Source organism: Daucus carota, chromosome 2 (genome assembly GCF_001625215.2).
Source record: "Daucus carota subsp. sativus chromosome 2, DH1 v3.0, whole genome shotgun sequence".
NCBI classification, from domain to species: domain Eukaryota; kingdom Viridiplantae; phylum Streptophyta; class Magnoliopsida; order Apiales; family Apiaceae; genus Daucus; species Daucus carota.
The window spans coordinates 5,154,638-5,163,707 of record NC_030382.2 but is presented as its reverse complement, the minus strand read 5'-3'; the positions used below and the strand labels follow the sequence as shown (position 1 = coordinate 5,163,707).

General features: G+C 32.3%; 1 long non-coding RNA gene across 1 annotated transcript; it reads right to left on the bottom strand.

Annotated features, from left to right (window-relative positions):
* Positions 1 to 223: 223 nt before the first annotated feature.
* LOC135150247 (uncharacterized) lies at positions 224 to 7,096 on the bottom strand. The gene is made up of 3 exons (XR_010288549.1): positions 6,556 to 7,096; positions 1,472 to 1,603; positions 224 to 426 (listed from the first exon to the last, which is right to left on the bottom strand). It is a non-coding gene; the product is annotated as an uncharacterized LOC135150247 (long non-coding RNA).
* Between the last annotated feature and the right edge of the window lie 1,974 nt (positions 7,097 to 9,070).

Here is a 9,070-nt window from a genome sequence, read left to right as displayed (position 1 = left end):
CCAGTTTGTTGTCTTTAACATATTTGGACAAGTGTTTCTATTTCATTACTCTTGTAAATAATATGTTTAGACAATGGTTTTATCACAAGGAGTGATTGTGCAAGTTTTATCAGACAATGCTCTCTTTAAGGCGGTGAACATTGTATAATGTTATTTATAACAACTGGCATGTATATTTTCCATTAGCTAAAAGTATAAAAGACAATGGTTTTACACAACCCAATTAAACTAATATAGATAATTTAATTAAGAAGCAAACAATTAGTAAGCTAAATTTCTCCAAGGAATACTATTAACATAAATGTATAATAAAATGTTTTGACATTACAATGAATACTTATTTTTGTGACATTGTTGAAAGCCAAGTTGACAACACCACTGCATGAAAAAAAGTGAATCATATGAAGCCTCTCAACATCCCTTGACCTGGAAAAAAGAGAAAAAATTAGAGAAATGATGGAGTAATGCTACAATTAATCTACCACTCAAGTGTTTCACTTAGGCATATAACTTATAAGAGTGAGTTGAAGTAAGACTTACTATATTTGTTATAATATATATAAGATATATATGACCCGTTGTTACAGTACGTATAAGATATAAAATAGAATCTGATATGCATGTAGACTCGAATAACATAATAATACATAGTTACTCTAATTAAATCACATTATCTCTTAAATATGCATAGACAAAAATAATTGCCCTAGAAATTTTGTCTTTAAAAGATGAATTACAACAAGATTCTCACAGGTCTTTAGAAGCCACTAATGAGCACCAAATCGGACTTAATCTTCTGTCATGTCTGATGTTGTTAGCATCTAACAAAGCCTGCAGAGAAACATTTGATTTTTTCTAGAAGTATTTGCCTTTTTTGGACTCAAACTTAACAACTTCTGTCTTTCACAATCATGAGGGTGTAAATCAGTCCCATTCTTTTTATCTCTGGTTTTCCTTTTAGTTCTAAAAGAAAGTTATTTAGTCTTCACAACATTTGTAGGTTCTGACTTGGATGCAGATTCTTGTAAGGTAGACATTGAGAATTTACACCTATTTGCAACTTCTACCAGAAAGTTCAGAGACTTCCATTAAATCAACATGAGAATTCAAAAGTCATCTTAAAACTATTTTTTATGTGTGATAACTTCTTCTGCCCTTTATACATTCACATCCCATGCATACCTTCACACCCAAACATCATAATATCCTTGACATGGTCACAATTTCAATACAGAGCATTAACAATTATAATTATGCTTGAATTGAAAGTTAAGGAAATTATATCCATTCATGTTAGTTCCAAGTACCAAAAACAAAAATATATCACACAACATATTTCACAAAGCAGATCACAGTTTTAATACAATGGAAAAAAATCATACAGCAAACACAAATTCAACTCAAACCCATCAAAAAATACACACCCCCTCCATCTTACACACATACATGAAACTAAACAAAAACAAATTACCTAATAGGCCGTCTATTAAAATGAGCCCAAAATTTATCATCAAAATCAGCTTCTTCGGCCACTTTATTCTCTGAATCTTTGAGTTTCCACTTTAGGCTCGAATTGAAGCAATTAGCTTGTTGCAGACAAAATCTACAAAAGAAAATCAAACATGAGAAACAGTAGAAAGCCTTGGTAATTGAAAAGGCTAAACAAAAGATGTTAATTATACATAATTATACATCCTGCATCTCCAAAACATCCATTCCCAAAGAAACCCATAGCAAGCTTAAATTACTCCCAGAACAAAAATACAAAACAAAACTATACAAAAAAATCAAGAGAGAGATAGAGAGAGAGAATTGAAGATACAAAACTCCATGGTCCAAAACTAAAATTAAATTAGTAAAATCATCTCTCTCCTCATCATAATATAATTGGTTGTTAAACTGAGCAGCATGGTCAACGCCTCCATCAGAAACTTATATGGTCCGCCGGGTCAGTGCCGATGGCAACAGATCTGGGAGTTTTGTCGAAAATCAAATAGAGAGGGGGAGGGAGGGAGGGAGGGAGAGGGGCGAATATAGAAATCAGGGGAGAGAGGGAGGGATATGCTCTGTGACGAGAGGAAGAGAAAGATGTAGAACAAGAGAGATGCTCATCTGAATCTCTGCCTTACAAGTCTAACATACAAGGGGGAAGTGAAAATTTGGGTAAACAAATAAAGGGGGGAAATGAAAATTTGGGTTAACCGATAAGGGGGGAAGTGAAAACGTTTGTTGAGGGATGAAATTGAATGATACGGGAGTTAGAAAAACTATAAATATAATATACATAACAAAATTAATGTACTGTAATATCCAGTGTAGTTGAATTCTTAAAATGAGTTTTTTATATTTATCTAGTTGATTACAACAATATCATATTAAATAATTTTTAAAAATATTAATATTTTATTATGTGTAAAATTTATTTCCAAAATACAAAATTATCTTATAAAATTTTCTTTTAAAAAATATTTCTTTCTTAAGAGTTAAAAATTCTCGTTTCCTCGATCAATTTCGATTTTCGTACTCTTTAACTTAGAAAAATATTTTATATTACCTATATATGCAAATATACATTGTTCATTTGTAATAAAAAGATATCACATAAAATAAGAAAATAATTATTTTAGCATGTGAGTAATTTATTTTAGTATGTGAATAATCAATTTTTTGACAATCCAACCGAATTCTAATACCAACTAATCTAAGTAATTAATGATGTGAAAATATAATTATAAAACAAGAAGACAATCTTGTATAATTTGTTTAAGAAAAATCCAGTAAAACTATTGTATAACAAATTTTCTTTTTAAGAGTTAAAAATTTTCGTTTACTTGATCAGTTCTTGTATTTGTAATTATTAATTAGTAATTATTTTTGGATTAATATTGTGTTAATTATTAATTATTAATTATTTTTGGGATTTGACGTGAGTATTAGTAAGTGTTTTATGTTCACAAGTTAGGAAGTATTGGATAGAAATTTTGTTATTTACAAGATTTGCTCTGAATTAGTTTATAATTTTTTTTAAATGATCTGTCCCTATGGATGTTAATAACTAACAATATTAGTCATGCACAAAAAAATTTAGATTTTTCTATGTTTATTTTGTATGACAAAACTAGTCAATCATAAGTTTTGTCTTATTATAAAAAGGTAATTTTTGTCTCATAATATCTAACCGACAACGGTATTTATACACACATGTGTTGTACGAGTTAAAATAACACAACTGTTATGGACATTATACCGTTGTAACAGAATTTATTGTCTAAAATAGGCTCAAACAACGTTTCTGGAAAAACCCGTTGTATGTAAATAGTGTAGACAACGGTTTCTGGGAGGGAAACCGTTGTATAACAAATTTTCATTTTTAAGCGTTAAATATTCACATTTTCGTGATCAAATTTATTTTTTGTTACCCTTTGTCTTAACAAATATATTTATATTATGCATATATGCAGATATCTATTGTTCATTTGTACTATCAAGATAATTTTGTAGTTCGGACGTGAGTATTAGAATGTGTTTTATGTTTACAATTTAGATTGTACTGAATAGAATGTTTGTTATGTATACAATTAACTCTATATTAATTTATAAATTTTTGTTTTGATGATCTAACCGTACGGATGTCGAGAACTAACAATATTAGTCATGTGTAAAAAATTTTAAAATTATTTATGTTTATTTTGTATGTTTTTTTAACAATACTTGTCAATCGTAAATTTTGTCTTATTATAAAAAGGTAATCAAGGCAACCAACTGACACACAGGAGTAAAGTGCTTATAGTGTATACCACAGTTAGAATCACACAAACCAAATGGCACATCAGAATCAGTGAAGAACCCCACATAAAGTTGAAACTCTTCTTGACAGAACACAAAGTGAGAGTAAATGTCAAAGCATGGCATTCCAGATAATCTTTGAGGTAATTTTAAAGCCTTGTTTAAAATTTTCTCGTCAACTAGTATAGGTTTCCCTCCCACAATAGTAGTTAAGTGCATTATCCCATCCAATCCCCTTATAGGCTTCATGTTACAGTAAAACTCACCAATTAAGTGCAAGAAATACCTATGATCTAGGTCATAAATCAAGCTTTTCCACTCAGCAGCAAGCACTAGTTTTTCAATTTCTCCCTTGGCTTCCACATTGGTTCCAGGTTGGACATTTTGGTTCATGAGGAGAAGCTTTTTGGAGTGTGACAGATTGGCTAGTCTTGGTGGAGGAGGTCTGATTTTTATGAGATCAGGGTAGTTTTGATAGTTTGAGGCTCTTTTGAGGGGTCTGATAGGCTTTTTGAAGATGGGACTTTGGTAGAAAGGAATGGCATTTGTGGAGGTAGTGTATTTAGGCCTTCTGTGGTAGGTTCTTATAGGTTTAGGTTTAGTGTATTGATGGAGTTTTGAAGTAGTGGATTGTTCAAACTCGGTGGATTCCATGGCTTCAAGAAGGTAAGGTTGGTCTGAGGGGTTTCTTTGGTAGTTGGCAAGGAGGGGAGTGAAATCCATGGGAGAGAGAGAGTTGAAATATTTGTGCTTGCTGTGAAGTAGAGAAAGGAAAGAATGTGTGCATTTATAGACAGTCATGCAACACAGATACATATACATATATATTTATGCAGTACAGATACACATACATATATGTCTTGCAAATCAGTCATGTTATATATATATATATATATATATATATATATATATATATATATATATATTAAAATATTAGCATGCAAGCCACATATTTTCAAGCAAGAAAGGACTGCAGGCATGTAATCAGCATACAAGATTTCAAAAATGCCACAAAAGTCTATGCAAAACAGTGCATAATAGTACATGAACAGTATTGAAGGACTGCACATGCCAAATATATATATTAGATGTGTAAGATTAGGTGACACAGAATTTTTGAATGACTAGTGTTGTGACAAGTGAAGTTTTATCAAGTACACAAGCATTTAAGGATTTCAGAGAAGTCAGAGCATAAAAGAATGTGCAGCACCCATTTTATTCAAATTGTATCCCCAAGGGTGATTTGATATTGTCAGGAAGGACAAACACAGGTTCTACTCTAGGTATTATATTCATATATTCAGATTTAAAGGCTCAAGAAAGCATGACTTCACCATAACAATTAACTGTAGCATCAAACAGTACAGGCATGCAGCAACAGATATATATATATATATATATATATATATATATATATATATATATATATAGTCACATACAAACATATCACACTCAACAGATCACACAAGCAAATTCAGCAAACCACACTCTATTTTGAAAATAATTAGTCATACATAATTATTCAGCAGTTTATTCTAATTTAATTAATAATTTAGAGTGAAAAACATTTTTGTGGCCGTTGATCTTGGCAGTGATCCAGATACTGGATTGCTCAAGGCACTCCAGCCAGGTCTTTCCAAGAGGGCATTGTGTGTGCAAGTGATTTTAAAACTTGTTTTAGTGAGAAATTAAGTCTCCTAATGATATAATCTAACTTATGTGCCAGATAAGATTAGGTCTAGTACTCCAAATAGTATCCAGCTGTAATGCATGAAGTCACAGAGCATAAATCAAATCAATTACACATACTTAAGAGACATACACAAGTATAATACACTTCATGCAGGCAACTTATCACACATGACTTATATAAACAGTACAGAGTATGCTCATATTATTAGTCCACAATGAAGAATTGAGTTATGCAGGTCATATGGTGATAAGGTGCTCACCCTAAGGGGTTAACTTATTACAGCCAAGAGATAGTAATCTGACATACTGGACACCAGAATTAGACTAAGCAACTTAATCAATTGTATTAAGTTATCCATATTTGTTGATGACAAGATACAGTTGATCAAGACAGAGAAGGGCATAACCATGTTAGTGACTTAAGAATATTTGATCAAGTTTCATTTTTGTTAAAAGTCATATCAAGGAAATTTAACACTGGATATACATTAACAGTAAAGATGAGATTTAAATTAGTTTATAGTTCAACTAATCAACTTAATTCTTCTAATTTATCAAGTGTTAAAGTACATAAGCTGTTTACATAGACCATACCAGTTATACAAGTAGATGGACAGATGACAATTCACCAGGACTATATAGATTACAAACTTGTCATATGTAGACATTTAGGAATAATAGCAAAAAATACTCCTTCACATAGAATTTCAATTTAGACAGTTATGGATATATCACATAATACAAATCCACCAATCTTATAACTAATGGCACATCATAGCAGCCTTTTCAAATATCAAATTTTCATGACCGACTTACAATGTTCATTAGAAATTAGTCCAAGTAAAATTGATACAGATGATGAATAGCAAATCAAGGACTAATAAGCATCCAGTTAAGTAGTTAACTCAGGTAATTAGCACAGAGCAAGAACAAGAGCATCCTACAGACGTATGATCAAATTATCACTTATCCAAACAACTAATCATCAGAATCATCAGCCAACACATCAAATTACCAAAATTTCAACTCATTCGAAACAGAGCAGCTTCAAGTCATTTAGGGTTTTAAATATCTTACCTCCACTCGTGGAGTTTATACACACAAGCTCATAACTTAATCAGAACACAAGACTTAAATCGAGTTTGGGCTTGAATTCGCACATATCAGGTACAGTGCAGCTATACCATCACCGAGCTCTGTCAAGCACCACCGAGCGTCTTTTGATTCCATTCGAATCACCTTTAATTCCCTCTGTATGCTTCACTTCGACCAAATTAGCCATATTCTTGCAAATTTCTTGAAGAGCCAAGGTTAGGGTTTGAGAAGAAATTAATTCAAATCATAGACACAAGTGAGTATTATAGAAATCAAATTAAAAGCTATAAAAACCATGTCGGATTTGAACCTAAACTCAAGATCCATAGAGGGATTCGAGTCTCATCGATTCAAACCCTTTTTCTATATACCAAACCAGCCGTATTGCTTCAATTAACTGAGATATAGAGCAAGAGAAGAATGAAATCAACAATCGATCTCCGAAAGCACCCATTATAAATTAGGGTTTAGTCGGTGAAGACTATAGAGAGTTCGAGAGAGACACAGAGAGGAGAGACGAGAGAGAAGGTGTAATGCGGCGATACAGTAAAAATAAGTGATTATATATATTTTGTGAATAAACGGTGCAGATTAGTGTTAGAAGGGAATGAACGGCTGTGATTTAGGTATAGAAATTGGGCCGGTTCAATTTTCAGCTGAATTGGGCTAAACAAATTCAAACCCCAAATATTTGTATTGGTACAAATAAGAAATTAAATAATATATTTAAGATAATTTACGTTTCCCAAAGTAAATTTACGTAAATATTTTAAAATTCATATTACTAGTAATAGTAACTTACGAATCATAAAAAATATATTCGAAAGAATTATAATAGTATAAATTTTAATTTAGGCAAATTAATATGCATACTTTAAGTATCTTAAGAATATAAAATATTCGCTCGACTAAATAATCTTATCGATTAATTCGAATATTCCAAGTAGTCTAATAAATTCCGATTGACAAATCTCTTCATCAATGAATCTGAATTTTAGAGTCTACTAAGATATCGATCGATATTTTTATTTATTCGTAAGATGACTATAAAGCCTGTAAATTAATTTACCAAAAATAAATATAAATATAAATATAAATATAAGTAAATATATTTATATGTATAAATATATTGTGACCTCCGCACTAAATCACTTAGTGTATTCCACCATTCCCAAATCCAGACGAAGCTTAGCATATCTTTCAGAATGTAATGGCTTCGTGAAGATATCCGCGACATTATTTTCCGTATCAATGTGAGTCATCTTTATATCTCCTTTGTTGACATGATCTCGTAGAAAATGATGTCTCACATCAATATGTTTAGATCTTGAATGTAGCACTGGATTCTTGCTTAGGTCAATTGCACTTGTATTGTCACATAGGATTGAGACAACATCGAACTTTTTATTGTAGTCAGCCAAAGTTTGCTTCATCCACAGAATTTGAGCACAACACTTTGCAGCTGCTATATATTCAGCTTCTGTGGTGGAGATTGAGACTGAGTTTTGTTTCTTTGAGAACCACGAAACAAGACATCCACCAAGAAACTGACACGTACCACTAGTGCTTTTTCTGTCGACTAAATGCCCAGCATAGTCAGAATCAGAAAAACACACTAGGTCAAATGATAGTCCTTTCGGATACCATAGACCAAGATCAGTGGTACCTTTTAAATAGGATAAGTGAGATTCCTTTGGTGCCACCTGAAATCGTGCGCATTTACAAACACTGTATTGAATGTCGGGTCTACTTGCAGTGATGTATAGCAAGCTTCCAATCATTCCCCGATACTTCTTTGTGTCCACTAGAATCCCTTTTGGATCCTCTGTCAATTTGTCAGAAGTAGACATAGGAGTAGAGATAGGTCTGGCATCATCCATTTCAAATTTCTTCAGCATCTGTTTACAATACTTGGATTGTGAGATGTGAATGCCTTCGTCAGATTGCCTTATTTGCAATCCCAAGAAGAAGTTTAATACTCCCATCATACTCATTTCAAATTCTTTGCTCATACTATCTGAGAATTGTTTGCACATAGCATCGTTCGTAGAACCAAAAATGATATCGTCTACGTATATCTGGACGAGCAGAATATCATCTTTCTCTTGTCTTGTGAATAAGGTTTTATCAGCAGTTCCCATTTTGAAGTTGTTATCCAACAGGAACTTGCTTAACCTTTCATACCAAGCTCTTGGAGCTTGCTTCAATCCGTATAGAGCTTTGTGTAACTTGTACACATACTCAGGATGTGTTGCATCTTCGAAACCGGGAGGTTGTTTCATATATACTTCTTCTTCCAGTATTCCGTTCAAGAATGCAGATTTCATATCCATTTGAAATACCTTGAAATCTTTATGACACGCGAAAGCTAGTAGCATTCGAATAGATTCAATCCGAGCTACGGGTGCATAAGTTTCATCAAAGTCAATACCTTCCATTTGAGTATATCCTTGAGCAACTAACCTTGCTTTGTTTCGAACAACCGTTCCATTTTCAT